Source organism: Natator depressus, chromosome 9, assembly GCF_965152275.1.
Source record: "Natator depressus isolate rNatDep1 chromosome 9, rNatDep2.hap1, whole genome shotgun sequence".
Lineage (NCBI taxonomy): Eukaryota > Metazoa > Chordata > Testudines > Cheloniidae > Natator > Natator depressus.
In genome coordinates, this window is record NC_134242.1 from 23125765 (window position 1) to 23144262 (window position 18498).

Sequence of the window (18498 nt, forward strand, 5' to 3'; positions counted from 1 at the left end):
CTAAATTCAGTTATGAGCTAAGTTCCCAAGATCTGGGTGAGAGTATGAACATGTGGTAGGACAGAACCAAAGAAGTTATTCATAGAAAAGATTGAGTTAATGAGTCTAAATATTGAGGTGCTCATGCATCACTCCTTTTCAACCATTCAAATTCAGCCATTCCGTGTGGCAACTCTAGTGCCTGGTTTCATAAAAAAGTAGCATTAGGACCAATGAAAAATGTACTTTAATATGACTGGTACAGCTTGTGGTTACATACCCCATTTTGTGTCTGTTCTGTTTAGTTCCTCTCCATAGATGTTCTTTCATACCAAAGGGGGACAAATGTCCTTCCATTGCCAGTGTCAACCACTCTGCTAATCATTCCAGGGGATCTAACAATTTTATTGTGTCCCATGTACTTGCTACCCCTCTAATTTTGATGTCACCTGCAATTCTGATCACAGTTCAATTTACACAAAAAACACATTTATCATTAAGCAGTTACCCAAGTTTCGGAAGGTACTCATTGTCTGTTGCATGTCAAAAAGCATTGAGAGATTCCTAGTCTAGACTACAATAGTAAGAAGTGTCATGGCTTGAAAAAGGACACACGATTCACAGGGACAGATGTAGCTCCATGGACCACCAATGGATTAAGTCATCCATCCCATCTCTATCTCCGTAGGACTGTGTCCCTACAATATGTTATTGTTTTGGCCAGTCTGAGTACTGGCCAAAAACAAGTCTAAGATTGGTGACCTTTCTGGTGAAAACAAACAAAAAAAGGCATTTAACACTTCGGCCATTGCTGTGTTTGTTATGGTCTTTCCCTCCTCATTGAGTAATGGGCCTACCCTGTTCTTCATCGTCTTCTTACTTCTAATGTATTTGTAAAATGTTTTCTTGTTACTCTTTATGTCCCTCACAAGATTTAATCTCAGTTTGTGCCTTATATAGCAACAGTACCAATTCTATAACCAGTAAAGTGTTTGAGCAACATACTGATGGCACATCCATTATCTTCAGCAAGGAGAGGTGCTGAATGACCATCCCACCAATCTTTAATGGCCAGACATACAAGAACATCCACTGCCTCCACCAAACAGCCAGCAACAAAGGAGGCTACCACTACACCTTCCCACTGCAGCCTCTGCAGTAAGACTCAAGGACTCCAAAAATGACTTCCACCCATGTCAGGCACTCTCCCCATACACTGCTGATGCAACAGAACTGGTTGAATATATTCTTTGTGAGTTAGGAGAGTTCACTATGCAACAGGACGCTGTTACCTGCCAGCCACCCCGAATTACTTCACTTCTCACAAAAGTTCTCAGAAAAGTTCCATTCAGGAGCCTAGCAGGTCTTGATGCCTCAAATAAAGGAATCTGCTCACTTTGGCACCAGTTTGTATAGCACCATAGTCTGAAAGAAGGAAACTTTTCACTGATTGATAGTGCCAACTTTAGCACCAGCCTCTTTCCCCACAGAACTAAGTGGAATGCCTTGGGTCAGTTGAAAGTTGAACACAATCATTGCAGCATCATACCACAAGAATGCAGGAGCAAGGCATGTGGTGGTGAAGTCCACTGCACTGTTGCAGTGTCTATGAAGAGCAACGATAGCTCTCAAGGCTCAGTATCAGATTCCCACACTCATTCATATGGGTGGCTAACTTGTCCCTCCCACAATTTCTCACTACCCCAAAACCTCACCATCTTTTGCTGCCAGATTTTTGGTAGGTATTATGGCAGAGTTGAGTCTTGGAAAGGGATTCAAAGGAGAAGAGGGTAGCAGGCTTAAAGATAAGTTCACAATAAGAGTCCATGTGTAAAGAATAGCATGGAAGGAAGTGCAAAGACACTTGTGGGCAAAGCAGGTAGTTGAGACTAGCTTTGTTTGCAGAGTCGAGGGGCAGGAAGAAAGTAATACAAGACAAGAAATGTATAAACAGGAAAGGGAAAAGTTGTAAAGGCACTTGACAGTTCATCAACTGAACCATCATAGACTAATGGGGTTTGGTCCGCAAGACCCTCAGACTTTCTGAGCAAGAGTTGGTGATGTAGCTAATATCAGTATGGTTCATATGAACATGGATAGTTTTAATGCTCCACGTCTCCCTGATGTCAAGGCACGGATGCTTAGAAAAAGTGGGGAAGCTGGAAAAGGTATACCAAGTGTTTCCCCTTTTCACAACTACTTGGGCTTTCTGTCCCTTATGCCAAGATATATTCTCCATGTTTCATATCAATAGTCTTGTCAATTTAAACATGATTGTGAGTGTCATCTTTCAAGTGTGTCCTTAATACAAATGTTATATAACTTGATAATATAATTTTTCAATATATTTATCACAATATTTAAGTCTTACAAATCATGCATATATACATCAACTAAGGATTAAAAAAGAATAGTGATTTTAATTTGAAAATATTTCGTTATAGTTCTAACATAGAATATTCCTATCTGAGTGTAATTCATCTATCAGCATAGAATACTTTAATGTCCCACTTCTTAGGTTATGATACTTTCACAGAAACTACCTTCAGTTAGTCCAGTATGCCAGATATAATTCCTCCAAAGATATCTAAATGGCCATAGTCTGTTTTCCATCATTAGTAAAACAAGTATCCTAAATGAAGAATTTTTGTGAAGACCATATGGAAAGTTGTTTATACATGTAATAATTAACTTTTCCTTCCTGCTTTAAAATTTTTTTTTAAATTATCACCAAACACTGAAAAAGGTCATTATTCAAAATGGTTTGGTTTTCTTCTCCAGATTTTTAATGGAATTTTTTATCTTCTATTGGCCTTTGAGTACTAGTCAATGAAGCAATTTATTGTCTTTTGTATCAATAATCCACCAATTCAGGTTCCTGAATTTCATGTTTGTTGACCCTCTCAAAGAATTCTAATAGAATGGTGAGGCATGATCTCCCTTTACAAAAACTGTGTTTACTCTTCCCCAACATACTGTATTCATCTATGTGGCTGATAATTCTTGACTATAGTTTCAACCAATTTGCCTGGTACTGAAGTTAGACTTAACACCTGTAATTGCCAGAATTGCCTCTGAAGCCTTTTTCAGAAATCAGTGTCACATCAGCTATCTGCCAGTAGTCTGGTACAGAGACTGATTTATGCAATAGGTTACATACCACAGTTATGTAGGCAATTTCATATTTGAATTCCTTCAGAACTCTTGGGTGAATACCATCTGGTCCTTGTCCTGGTCCTCTATTGACACCTCAGTCTGGGGCAGTTCCTCAGATTTTTCACCTAGAAAGAATGGCTGAGGTGTGGGAATCCCTCTCTCATCCTCTGCAGTGAGAACGAATGCAAAGAATTCACTTATCTTCTCTGCAATGGCCTTGTCTTCCTTGAGAGATCCTTTAGCACCTTGATCATCCAGTGGCCCCACTGACTGTTTGGCAGGCTTCCTGCTTATGATGTATTTAAAGTTTTATTTGATTTTATTATTGCTTCTTAATGTTAATTTAATACATGTTTGTATGTGTATGGTGATTTAACAGCAACAGCATCATGTGGGAGGTAGAAAACACAACTGATATAACTGAAATGAACAGGCCTAACTATTCATCTTTACACTGACCTAAACCCATGCATAGGGCCCTACAAAATTCACGGTCCATTTTGGTCAATTTCATGGTCATCGGATTTTAAAAATAGTAAATTTCACGATTTTAGCTCTTTAAATCTGAAATTTCACAATGTTGTAATTGTAGGGGTCCTGACCCAAAAAGAAGTTGGGGGGTTGGGAGGTTTGCAAGGTTATTGTAGAGGGGATTGCAGTACTGCTACCTTTACTTCTGTGCTGCTGCTGGTGGCTGCACTGCCTTCAGAGCTGGGCAGCTGGAGAGTGGTGGCTACTGGCCGGGAGCTCAGCTCTGAAGGCAGAGCTGCCGCCAGCAGCAGCGGAGAAGCAAGGATGGCATGATATGGTATTGCCACCTTTACTTCTGTGCTGCTGCTGGAACGGTGCTGCCTTCCAGAGCTGGGTGCCCAGTCAACAGCCGCTGCACTCCGGCCACCCAGCTCTGGAAGGCAGTGCACAAGTAAGGGTGGCAATACCATGAACCCCCTAAAATAACCATGTGACCCCCCCCCCCGCAACTCCCTTTTGGGTCAGGACCCCCAATTTGAGAAATGCTGTTCTCCCCCATGAAATCTGTATAGTATAGGGTAAAAGCACAGAAAAAAACAGATTTCACAGGGAGAGACCAGATTTCACTGTCCATAAATTTGGTAGGGCCCTACCCATGCAGGACACTGATATCATGCACTGAACAGAGCACAGAACCATTAAGTTCCAGAAAATAATACTCAAACTTATTCCATATTCCACATATTGAAACTGAAGTTGAATATAAAAGAAAAACAAATGTGGTTATTCCAATGGGAAAAAATAATGAATTATATAGACAAAAAAGTGAAAATGTTTGTCAGCATAACTTACAAATTATTCTTGACAAGCAAATTTACGAAGGAAAAGAAACAGAGCTACTTTGCATTACAATATAACTAATTCTTTGTTACAATTAATATCATGCAATTAGATTTTGGAGCATTAATTACCACAAAAAATTATACAGAATATGCAAAAGATTTGTTTGATACATTAATTTTATTCTTGTTAATTTACTAGAAGAACATTATGAGCTTTTTTGGATTAAAAATAAAATAAATGCTAACAAACATGATTGTCTTGCTTTGGCATATAATTTAAAATACCACATTATACAGAAGAGTCAATGACAGTAAGGCACATAGTATTCCTCATAAATTTGATTTTTCTCAGCTGTAAACTTGTCACATATCAGAAATGTTATATATGAAACACCAAGAAATGTTTCATGACAAATTCTCACACAAAATTGCCCAAAGCATGTCTTACTAAACTTTTGAACATGTCATGAATAGACTGAGAAACCATATTACTTCATCTGCTTTTAAATGTTTTACACTGGTGATTCCTAGTCTTTTTGGAAAACTATGAGATGCCAAGATGAAGAACTCAGTTGTACATGTCAGCAAGCAGTTCAACTATGCTTTCTGTTCTTCCACACCCTCCAACTCAGAGGCAAAAGATAGGAAAGCAAACAAGAAACAGTCAACAGTCAGGATCCCAGCTGCCCTACTGGAGCAGTCAAAAAGGTAAGAGAATATACTTCACACTCCTACATCTCCATGATCCACTGGTTCAGCTCAGTAGGTTGGAATTATCAGTATATTCAGAACTGTAGTTTACAACTACTATTAAACATTTTACGTAGATAAATCTGTTATTTACAAAAAACAATGCTCACTATGTTAAATATATACTGACAACAGTGTGTTAATATTGAAATTAATACAGATGATATCAAGTAAATTTGAGAATTAGTCCTGATTTTACACTTAAAATATTAAAGTAGAGTGAGAAAGTAATATCAAGGAGAATAATAATCAAGGAGAATAATCAATAAAAATCAAGGAGAATTTGCTGACATCTCATATGTATGCTTCACTGGTATTAGTAGGGGGGAATTAGTCCTGGGGACACTGCTGTGGTAGTGAGAGACCACAGTGAAGGTATAAATTGGTTAGGTGAACACTGGGCTGGAGAAGACGTTGACTAGTCAAAAGGAGAGAGTACATGCACTAAACTGCTACTTTTTTATTTTACAGAAGGGGATGTAATTTAATGATTAGAACATTAGACTGGAAGTTATTAGTTCCCTTCTTGTAATTAATGTGCTATATGACCATTTGGGTCACTTCTCTGAGGTTGAGAAGAACTATCTGTATAAAGAAGATAACACTTAACCACCTCACAGGCCTGTTCGGAGGCTTAATAAGTAACTACAAAAAATAAATGAATTATGGTATTTGACTCCCCTGGCCCTTTTAAAAACTTAGACCCAAACATCCAGATACATGAGAGGACTTTTGCTTAGACTGCTGCTTTTTAGCTGGTTCTCAAAGCACTGTAGCACACACACACGCAAAGCACCAATGGAACTATGAAGCTATGTCATAAATATAAAGGGAAGGCTAACCACCTTTAAATCCCTCCTGGCCAGAGAAACCTGTAAAGGGTTAAGAAGCTAAGACAACCTCGCTGGCACCTGACCAAAATGACCAATGAGGAGACAAGATACTTTCAAAGCTGGGGGCGGGGGGGTGTGTGACAAAGGGTTCTCTCTGTCTGTGTGTTGTTTTTACTGGGAACAGAGCAGGAATGCAGGTCAGAACTCCTGTAAAAAGTCAGTAAGCAATCTAGTTAGATATGTGTTAGATTCTGTTTTGTTTAAATGGCTGATAAAATAAGTTGTGCTGTATGGAATATATATTCCTGTTTTTGTGTCTTTTTGTAACTTAAGGTTTTGCCTAGAGGGATTCTCTATGTTTTGAATCTGATTACCCTATAAGGTATTTACCATCCTGATTTTACAGAGGTGATTCTTTTACTTTTTCTTTAATTAAAATTCTTCTTTTAAGAACCTGATTGCTTTTTCATTGTTCTTAAGATCCAAGGGTTTGGGTCTGTGTTCACCTGTGCACATTGGTGAGGATTTTTTTTAATCAAGCCTTCCCCAGGAAAGGGGGTGTAGGGCTTGGGAGGATACTGGGGGGGGAAAGAAGTTTCCAAGTGGGCTCTTTCCCTGTTATATTTGTTAGACGCTTGGTAGTGGCAGCAATAAAGTCCAGGGACAAAAGGTAAAATAGTTTGTACCTTGGGGAAGTTTTAACCTAAGCTGGTAAAAATAAGCTTAGGGGTTTTTCATGCAGGTCCCCACTTCTGTACCCTAGAGTTCAGAGTGGGGAAGGAACCTTGACAAGCTATTATTGAAGATAGAATTTAAACAGAAATTACAGCTAGCTTATATTGTATTTCTTCCATGATGGGATAAGTATTTTGATGACAACACAACTGGACAGTACTTCATTAAAAGTTTTATTTTCTAGATTAAATTGTTCGTAGCCCAATGTACTTAAAACAGATTATGATATTAATGTACAGACAATTTTATTACAAGATACAGGGGCAGGTATTTATAGTTTTAAACGTTATATTATTCTTCATGGTTTTTAGACAAGGATCAAGCTAGAAAATAAACAAGGATGCTCTCTCAAGTAAAGCTCCAACCACTTAGATTGTAAACATTTTGGGGCAGGCAGGGATTGTGTGTACAGCGCCTAGCACAATGTGGTCCTGGTCCTTGACTGGGGATCCTGGGCCCTACAATAATACAAATAATTATGTCTTCTCAATGAGATGCCACTCATATTATGAATACCTTCACAATAAAGCCTTCTTTCCTGAATACTTTAATCAGTTAAAACTATATTAATTAGTACCTCCAATAGGATAAAGTTTCACATTTTACAGAACTATTGTTTCAAAATATCTGCAGACTCAGGCCAATTTATCAGAATTGGCTTATATCCAGTTCATATTTCAAAAGTTAATCTCTGCAACCACAACGTCTACAGATACTTTAAAACATAAATAAAAGCAGGGGGAAAAGTAAATGAACACTTCGGTTCAAGGAAAGCTGAGATTAAGGGAAATGTACTGGTTCCCTGAGCTGCTGCAAACCAGCCCACTTCACTCTTTGGTTTTTAATGCCCATTTAGAATCTTGTAACTTTACTTCCTTTCTAGTTTTGTCATCTACCTTTTAGCAAACATCTACTGTGGGGAGGCTGTTCTAGATTTGATTTTGACAAATAGGGAAGAACTGGTTGAGAATTTGAAAGTGGAAGGCAACTTGGGTGAAAGTGATCATGAAAGGGTAGAGTTCATGATTATAAGGAATGGTAGGATGGAGAACAGCAGAATAAAGACAATGGATTTCAAGATGGCAGACTTTAGCAAACTCAGAGAGTTGGTAGGTAAAATCCCATGGGAAGCAAGTCTAAGGGGAAAAACAATTGAAGACCGTTGGCAGTTTTTCAGAGACTTTATTAAGGGCACAAGAGCAAACTATCCCACTGCCTAGGAAAGATAGGAACTATGGCAAGAGACCACCCTGGCTTAACCAGGAGATCTTAAATGATCTCAAACTCAAAAAAAGAGTCCTACAAAAAGTAGAAACTCGGTCAAATTACAAAGGATGAATATAAACAAACTACACAAGTATGTAGGGACAAAATTAGAAAAGCCAAGGCACAAAACGAGATCAAACTAGCTAGGGACATAAAAGGAAACAAAAAAAATTCTACAAAAACATTAGAAGCAAGAGGAAGACCAAGGACAGAGTAGGCCCATTACTCAACGAGGGGGGAAGCCAATAACAGAAAATGTGGAAATAGCAGAGGTGCTTAATGACTTCTTTGTTTCAGTTTTCACCAAGAAGGTTGGTGGCGATTGGACGTCTAACATAGTGAATGCCAGCGAAAATGAGGTAGGATCTGAGTCTAAAATAGGGAAAGAACAAGTCACAAATTACTTAGATAAGTTTGGTGTCTTCAAATCACTAGGGCCTGAAGAAATGCATCCTAGAATACTCAAGGAGCTAACTGAGGAGATATCTGAGCCATTAGCAATTATCACTGAAAAGTCACGGAAGATGGGACACATTCCAGAAGACTGAAAAAGGGCAAATATAGTGTCCATCTACAAAAAGGGAAATAAGGACAACCGGCGGAATTACAGACCAGTCAGCTTAACTTCTCTACCCGGAAAGATAATGGAGCAAATAATTAAGCAATCAATTTGCAAACACCTAGAAGATAATAAGGTGATAAATAACTGTCAGCATGGATTTGTCAAGAACAAATCATGTCAAACCAACCTGATAGCTTCCTTTGACAGGGTAACAAGCCTTGTGGATGGGGGGGGGGGAAGGGGTATATCTTGACTTTAGTAAGGCTTTTGATACTGTCTCGCATGACCCTCTCATAAACAAACTAGGGAAATGCAACCTAGATGGAGCTACTATAAGGTGGGTACATAACTGGTTGGAAAAACGTTCCCAGAGAGTAGTTATCAGTGGTTCACAGTCAAACTGGAAGGGCATAATGAGGGGGGTCCCACAGGGATCGGTTCTGGGTCCGGTTCTGTTCAATATCTTCATCAATGATTTAGATAATGGCATAGAGATTATACTTATAAAGTTTGCAGACAATACCAAGCTGGGAGGGGTTGCAAGTGCTTTGGATAGGATTAAAATTCTAAATGATCTGGACAACCTGGAGAAATGGTCTGAAGTAAATAGGATGCAATTCAATAAGGACAAATCCAAGTACTCCACTTAGGAAGGAACAATCAGTTGCACACATACAAGATGGGAAATGACTGCCTAGGAAGGAGTACTGCGGAAAGGAATCTGGGGGTCATAGTGGATCACAGGCTAAATATGAGTCAACAGTGTAACACTGTTGCAAAAAAAGCAAACATTCTGGGTTGTATTAGCAGGCGTATTGTAAGCAAGACCCGAGAAGTAATTCTTTTGCTCTACTCCACATTCATTAGGCCTCAACTGGAGTACTGTGTCCAGTTCTGGGTGCCACATTTCAGGAAAGATGTGGACAAATTGGAGAAAGTCCAGAGAAGAGCAACAAAAATGATTAAAGGTCTAGAAAACATGACCTATGAGGGAAGATTGAAAAAATTGGGTTTGTTTAGTCTGGAGAAGAGAAGACAGAGGGGACATGATAACAGTTTTCAAGTACATAAAAGGTTGTTACAAAGAGGAAGGAGAAAACTTGTTCCTCTTAACCTCTGAAGACAGAACAAGAAGCAACGGGCTTAAATTGCAGCAAGGGAGGTTTAGGTTGGACATTAGGAAAAATTTCCTAACTGTCAGAGTGGTTAAGCACTGGAATAAATTGCCTAGGGAGGTTGTAGTATCTCCATCATTGGGGATTTTTAAGAGCAGGTTGGACAAACACCTTTCAGGGATGGTCTAGATAATACTTAGTCCTGCCTTGAGTGCAGGGGACTGGGCTAGCTGACGTCTTGAGGTCCCTTCCTGTTCTATGATGCTATGATCTATTGCTTTCCATAGACAGCAAAAGCAAGTATGGCTGTGTTGCATTTAGCTCTGTGCACCACCAGCAATATGGACAGAGCTCGGTTTCAGAAATTCTTCATTAATTTTTGCTTCCTCTGACAATCTCTAGCAGTACAGCAGCAACAAAAATATTGCATGATCCTATTCACTAACTGTGGTGTTTAGCTTTTATTTGGCTGCTTTAAATCATTTTTTTTTCCTCAGCTTTCACATGACAAGACCTGGCATGAAAAAAAAAAGCACTTTTCATATGACTATCTCTGAGCATTCTACAAAGGTAAATATATCCACTTTACAGACCAGGAAAACAAGGAATAAAAAGGTTATGTGCTTAGCCTGGGTTACAGAATGCGTCAGCAAAGTTTAAAGAGAATCCAGGTTTCTTGACTCCTCTGAGCTAACTGTTCAACAGTGTTCCTAGGGTGTTGTTAAAACATAGAGCTATTCCCCACCTTACAACATTAAATGATAAATAATTTAACAGGCTAAAATGTTTGAATAGGTGTCTTATTGCAATTATAAAATGGAGAAACATCAAATTTAAATTTTTATTTTTTTAAAAAATCCTGTAATACCCTTGAATATACCCTCCCATTATAAAATGTGTTTTCATAGTGCATTCATAATAAATAGTGCATTCATAATAAAAAGAAAATGTTTGGTTATATTTATTCCTTTTCTAATGTTAAAGACTTTGTAACTCTGAGGTTCTACTGCATTTGCTTTTTTAAACACCTTGGGAATGGAGGCTGTTCGTTATTCTGAACAAAACGTTACAGTTGTTCTTTCAAAAGTTTACAACTGAACATTGACTTAATACAGCTTTGAAACTTTACTATGCAGAAGAAAAATGCTGCTTTTAACCACCTTAGTTTACATGAAAGAAGCACAGAAATAGTTTTCTTACCTTGTCAAATCTTTTTTTTACACTTTCCCTTTATTTTTTTAGTAGTTTACGTTTAAAAGTACTATACCATATCTGCTTTCCCCCCCCCCCATCTCTGCTGCTGCCTGATTACATACTTCCAAATGAGGTTTGTGATTGATCGGTCAATTCGTTACTCTGAGACTCTACTACAGGTTCCTAAATTATTTTTGAACTGCAGTCCCATTTTGCACTAGATCAGTGGACCTTTCCTAAATTTTACTCATTAAAATAGCACTGAAGATAGTACCTCTCAACTTTGATACTTTTATTGTTTAAAAAAAATAAACAGTAGAAAGTATCTAGTATTAGAAGTGAGTTATGAGCTAATGGTCAGATATAAGACATTGTGCCAAAAGACAGTCTGTGCCAGTGAAGGAATTTTAATTTAAAAAGGAAAAGAGCGGTTTGTTTTAGAGCAGCAGCATCCCATCCTCTCCTTTCAACATGGCTTCAACTGAAACTGAGACTCAGCTTAAATTTTTCATTAGAATCATTGTATCAGGCTTGAAACCACGTCTTCAATTTAGCTACTTCAATAAAAAAAATAAGCTAGACATCAACATAGCTGCCTGTGATGCACTGTATCAAACAATGACTGAGATAATGGCATTAAATGTAAGAAGTGTTTCAAGAAATCCAGAGCAGAAGGAGAGCGTGAAGAACAGGAGAACTATGAAGGGGATCCAGAAGGTCTTAACACCACCCTCCCAAAAAGTCAAAGTTCAGTATGAAAGCTCCATATAAAGGCATAAGTGTATTAATATTTATAAATAATGCACGTGGTTCTTGTCTAATAGTAACATTATGAACCTTGAGATCAGATGTATGGAACAAGAGGTCCAAATAGTGACAATATTGCTGAAAATTATCTTAATCTGAATTGCAACATAATATCTCTGAATTTGATAAGGAAATCTATGTAGTTCATGTTAAAAACTCACAGAATTTTGGTATCAGATGCATGTGGTAATACTGGACTCAATCAGCTTCTTGATATTTATCGTTAATGATATTGGTTAGCTATAGCCTAATTACATAGGTTTTTCTCTCCTGTGCAAAATCTTTAAAAACAAGCCTAACATTTTTTAGCAGAAGACTAAAATAATGTATTGTGTGATGAATCTGCATATATTTAATGATAGTTTGTTTTATCTTTGTATTTGATAAATACAGAGATAGCCATTCTTAAAGCTTTCCCCTCTCTCATAACAAATGAGTGACAGCCCCTAAGTGCCATGTTTTTCATGACAAACATGACTGACATCCCTTAGATGATAGCACATGCTGCACACATTAATTAAAATGTTTTCCTTATACTTACAGAGGCTCTAGGATAGAAAATTTCTCAAAATATTACTGCAGTCCAAAGACATTTTGCACAGAAACACTTCGTAATAACACCAAAATGTCTTCCAGGCACACTAACAGGCCTCTACCATATTAAACACCCATGCTATAGACCTGCTCTAAAATAATGTAAAACTTTTCTTTACTCCAGCCATGTGACTTTTTTAGACTGTCCAATTAGATTCATATATATTTAAACTTTACATAGCGTTCCCTTAAAAACAAACCGCACATGTCATATTATCAGTGATGGTCTACACTTCAGGGCAGTAGTTACCACAAATCTGTACTTTAACACTGCAGTTCACACTAGAAATAGCACATGAATCTCATCTTGCTACCTGGCAGCAGTGCCACTTACTCGCTGTTTAGATTTCTCCTTGTTGGGGACACTGGGGCATGGCCACTAGGTAACTCGAGGGGATGGAAGACCACGAGTGTCGATGAAGCCCCCTCGCACTAGGCCCAGGTGTCCTTGGCCCGCCCTCCTGGAGGCGCACACAGCAGTTATGCTGAGGATCTGCAACAATATACTGCAGAGTCAGACTGCCTGAAACTAAGCAAGGCCACACAGTGCAGATATGGAAGAACAATGCTGAATAAAGCAGCTTTATGTATAGTTTAACAAATGATACAGAGAACCAGGGAACTAGCTGGGAACTGGATTGGCTGGTTATATGGATACTTGGGGCAGCTTGCTATTGGATAAGTATGCTGGGAAAAAGGATGTATAAAAGCCTGTGTAACTTCCTGCTCTGTGTACAGGATTTGAGATTCAAATCTCCCTGTACCTATTTGAAGCTTCAAATAAACTTTTCTGCTTCTCCACCCCGTTGTGATTATTGGGTGTAGCACACCGGGTAACGAACCAACTCAAGCTGTTGTTCAGCCTCTCGGCACTGGGTGCCGGCAACAGCTTTTGGCGTCCCTGGGTGGGCCAGAGGCTGCAATTTAGCCTTGCCCGGACCCCTCCTGGAGGTTAAGGATTGCGGCGAGAACAGACGCCAAGTGCGCACCGGTGAGTTCACCGGGGCCTCGGAGGAGACGCGATTTGATCGACCCCGGAGGGCACAACGGTGCAATGCACTCATATAGTGGAGAAGCAGTTGTGGACGGCGGTGAAGAACCGGTCCCTTACACATGGGGGAGGAGCAGCTGCAGGCCACGGTGAAGAACCGGTCCCTTGGATAAGGTAGGAACCTTTTGAAATCCGGATTGTATGCTCTGTTGGAACCCGGGGACGCCCAGAGTTACCCTGTAGGTATGGGACAGGGACAGAGCTCCGGGGTTAGGGCACGGTGTACGCCCCTAGAGTGCATTCTAGCAAACTGGAAGGTATTTGGTGTGGATCCGATGACTAAGAGCCAATTAAAACGATTCTGTACAGTTGACTGGCCTCAATATCAACTAGAGGACCAGGAGTGGTGGCCACCAGGAGGGTCAATTAATTACAACACGATCCTCCAATTAGTTTTGTTAGTGAATGGGTAAATGGAATGAACATATGTATGTGCATTTGTTTCTGACTTTATGTACTAGACCAGATATTTTACAGCACTGTAATCTGACTCCGACTGGTTCGGTAGCAGCTAATGTTAGTCCCCAGACCCCCACCCCCACTGTAATGGCAGAGCCGGTGTCTCCTTCGGCCCCTACACCCACACCTTGTAAGTCCCCCGAGCAGACCACAGGTGGGATCCAAATGATGAAAGGGATATGACCCGCCTTACCTCCTATAAGGAGTTGCTTTTGCATGGACTCCGTCACTCGGCTGTCCGACATAATAATTGGGCAAAGCCATATGAAGTAATGCAGGATTTAAAAGAAAGCCCAGGGGCCTTTCTACAGCGTATTCGGGACACCATTCTACAGAACACCAATGCAGACCCCGATGATCAGGCAACTGAGTCAATTATTAAGGGAATTTTTACGAGCAGAGCAACCCCTGATATTAAGAGAAAGTTACAAAAAAAGGAGGATTTAATGGGCATGACCATGGCACAAATCTTAGAGACTGCAAACCGAGCTTATAGTCTGAGAGAGACAGAGAAGAAGAAAAAGCAAGTGAGAGTGATGGTAACAGCGGTACAGGCCGGCACTAAGGTAAGTGGCCGGGGAGGAAGGGGCCGTGGACGCGACCCTCCAGGCCCGCAGGAGAGACGACTGGGTCGCAACCAGTGTGCCCTGTGTTGACAGGAGAGACTGGAAAAATGAGTGCCCAAAGAGGAAAGAAAAGGGGGGTTCCCCTATGATGGCGATGGCGGAGCAGGAATAAGGGTGTCAGGGGAGATGGACCACCCTACCCCCGGAACCCCGAGTAAAGATGCGGGTGGGAAGCTCAGAAATAGATTTTTTAGTGGACTCTGAAGCGGCCCAAACTGCCGTAAATCAGCCTCTTCAGTTGGCAGTAGCAGATTCCCTTACTGTGGTGGGAGCCACAGTAAGGGACACCAAGTGCCCAGTGTATGCCCCAGCAGAATGCGCTTTGGGAAACAGGACTATATCCCACAAGCTGGTATACCTCCCTGAGTGTCCAATGCCTCTGCTGGGACGGGATCTACTTTGTCACCTCGGTGCCACCCTGCATTTTACTGAGGACGAAATAACCCTTACCCCCTGAGAATGCATGGATCATGACCCTTGCAGTTGAGCCCGCAGCCATGCAAGCCCCAGAATGGAGCCCGTGGGAAGACCAGGTGTACCCCCTCGTGTGGGCATCAGGGATTCCAGGAAAGGCCACCCACCAGACCCCCATTACTATTCAGCTCATACCAGGGAAAGGCCCAGTGCAAGTAAAACAGTATCCAATCAAGAGGGAAGCCAGAGAAGGTTTACAGGAAACTATAGATCGACTCCTAATATATGGTATTCTCCGGGAATGTCAGTCAGCCTGGAACACTCCCATTCTACCCATACAGAAGCCTAATGGCACGTATCAGCTGGTACAGGACCTAAGGGCAGCCAATGAATGGGTTAAGACTCTGCACCCTCTTGTCCCTAACCCGTATACCTTATTGGCTTCTATAGGGGAACAGTATACCCATTTTTCAGTCCTTGATATGAAAGATGCTTTCTTTACCATCCCAGTTGCCACCCCGTCACAGGAGATCTTCTCCTTCGAGTGGGAGGACCGAAAAAGGGTTAAAAAGCAACTTTGCTGGACAGTGTTTGCCCAGGGATTTAAAAACTCCCCCACCCTCTTTGGCCAGGCTCTGGCCAGGGACCTAGAGGAGTGGGATAATGAGGAGGCCCTCCTTCTGCAGTATGTATATGATTTGTTAATTGCCACTGTGGGCCAAACCCCCTGCCTTAAAGCCACCGTGAGCCTCCTGAATTTTATTGGACTCCGGGGATATCGGGTAGCACGGAGTAAGGCTCAAATTGCCCTCCCAGAGGTACGGTACCTCGGGTTTCACATACGACAAGGGGAGCGTCAGCTTTCAAGCGAAAGAAAGGAAGCTATCTGTCAAGTTCCTACCCCAAGTAACCGTAAGTGGCTCAGGGCATTTCTGGGTATGGCAGGCTTTTGCAGGATATGGATCCCAGAGTTTGGACTGTGGGCTAAACCCCTGTATGACTGTGTAAAAGAAGCAGATCATGACCCCTTCTATTGGACCCCAGAGGCTGACAGGGCATTTAAAATCCTGAAAAGAAAATTGATGAAAGCCCCGGCTCTGGGCCTGCCGGATCTCTCTAAGCCGTTTCAGTTGTATGTACATGAACGAAAGGGGGGTGGCCCTAGGAGTGCTCACACAGCTGTTAGGAGCATGGAGACGTCCCGTGGCTTATTTTTCTAAGCAATTGGATCAGGTTGCAAAGGGTTGGCTGGCATGTTTACGGGCGGTCGCAGCTACTGCCCTAGTGCTTAAGGAAGCCGAGAAGCTAACATTGGGAGGGGTTATGCAAATCTATACTCCCCATATGGTCCGAGCCGTATTGGATGCAAAGGGAGGGCTTTGGCTCACTCAGGCTCGGATTGCTCGGTATCAGACTAAGCTGTTAGAGAACTCTGAAGTCACCTTACAGCCTTGCCCCTCCCTTAACCCAGCCACTCTCTTGCCAGAAACAGAGGAACAGAAACATGACTGTTTAGAGATCATAGATGTCCAGTACTCCAGCCGTCCGGATTTAAAGGATGTACCCTTCCCAATTGCAGATTATGAGTGGTACACTGATGGTAGCAGTACTGTAATGAATGGGCAAAGGAGGGCGGGTTATGCTGTTGTGACCCTCCATGACACTGTGGAAGCTGAAGGTTTGCCTGCTGGGACCTCTGCCCAGCTTGCCGAACTAATAGCCCTGACCCGTGCACTTGAACTGTCAAAAGGAAAGCGGGTCAACATTTTTACTGATTAAAAGTACGCTTTTGGTGTGCTGCATGCTCATGCTGGCCTATGGAAGCAAAGGGGAATGCTGACAGCCCAAGGCTCCCCAGTCAAGTATGGGCCCCAAATCATCCGGCTCCTAGAAGCCGTACAACTTCCCTCGGAAGTGGCAGTGGTACACTGTAAAGCCCATCAAAGGGAGGATCAAGATGTGGCCAGAGGTAACGCCCAGGCAGATAGAGAGGCTAAGCATGCTGCCACCCTGCCATCCCCTCAGACTGAGAACGCCCATATGCATGCCCTTATCCCATCAGTAGGGGAGCTTCCAACCCCTCAATACTCTGGGGAGGAGAGACAGTTAACTGACAAACTCGGTCTCCGGGAAAAGGAGGGATGGCTCCGTTCCCCAGAAGGGAAGGTCCTCTTACCAAAGGGCCTAATCCGGCCAGTGCTGCAGAAACTACATCAAACCACTCATGCTGGCAGGGAAGCACTTATCCAACTAATGGGAAAATACTTTATCACTTCCGGACTCCGACCCCTGGCTGCCCAGGTACAAGCGGACTGCTTAGTCTGCCAAAAGAATAACCCCCGACCGGGACATCCTGTGCCACCAGCTGCCCTAAAACCCACTCCGGGCCCTGGACAAGTGTGGCAAATAGACTTTACTGAGTTTCCCCGGACCCAAGGGTTCAAATATCTCCTTGTTATAGTGGATAGGTTCAGCGGATGGCCAGAAGCCTTCCCATGCCGTAACTGCACTGCCAGAACAGTGGCCCTCAAGTTTGTTAAGGAGATCATTCCTCGCTTTGGACTCCCCCTGTGGATGGAATCTGACAATGGGACACACTTCATGTCAAAAATCATTCAAAACATCTCACATACCTTACAGATCCCCTGGAAACTCCATATGCCCTGGAGACCGCAAGCCAGTGGTGTAGTGGAGCGTACCAATCAGACCCTCAAATGGCATCTCTCAAAAGTGTGTCAAGAAGCCTCACTGCGATGGCCTGATGCTTTGCCCCTCGTCCTACTCCATATCCGCGTTCTCCCAAAGGGTAGATTAGGGCTCAGTCCCTTTGAAATTATGTTTGAAAGGGCATGGCCTATGAATGGCACCCCGGTTCTGTCAGGGGAATGGGAGTTGGGTAATGGTTTTTTGTCACAGTATATGTGTTCCCTGTCTGCTGTTCTCTTGTCTCTTCACAGGTATACCAAGGATTCCCAGCCTCTCCCCTTGGACACTCCCGTCCACTCCTTACAGCCCGGTGACTCTGTGCTTGTTTGCACCTGGAAAGACGAGCCTCTCCAGGAAAAGTGAAAAGGACCCTATACCGTCCTGCTGATCTCCCATACAGCGGCAAAGATCGAGGGACACAAGAACTGGATCCATCACTCTCGTCTGAAGGCAGTACCCGCCCCCTCGTCAGCAGAACAGTGGACCGTCCAACCTGCTGACTCCTCATCTAGTGACGATCTCGGGCTAAAGCTACTGTTTAAAAGACACAAATAGCGGGCACCTTAATGCTAAAATGGGCCCACCCAGGTACTGGAGACCCTGGATTGGGAAGACTCTGGTGATAATTAATTGGGTAACATTGTTATTCTCTGTATTGGTATTTCCAAACTGTGCATATCGAGAGCATAACTCCTTTGTTTCGCTTGCGCACCATGTTGCTACTTTAACAAATCAGACTGATTGTTGGGTATGTGCTCCAACTCCACTGTCCCCCAAAACGGGAATGCCCCTTGACATGCTGCCCTTGACCCTAGCAGAATTAGCCACCACCAAAGAGCAGGAAAGAACGTACACGCCGTTCTGGAATAAGACCTCTTTACAGCAGGCCACCTATCAGGACCAGGAGTATTCAGTTGCAGTACTCACTGAGGGAGTGT

The 18498-nt window shown here is 42.1% G+C and overlaps 1 protein-coding gene across 2 annotated transcripts in view; it reads right to left on the reverse strand.

Annotated features, from left to right (window-relative positions):
- Positions 1 to 18498, reverse strand: part of RSRC1 (arginine and serine rich coiled-coil 1) — a 362956-nt gene that overhangs the window by 176426 nt on the left and 168032 nt on the right. The window lies entirely within an intron of this gene.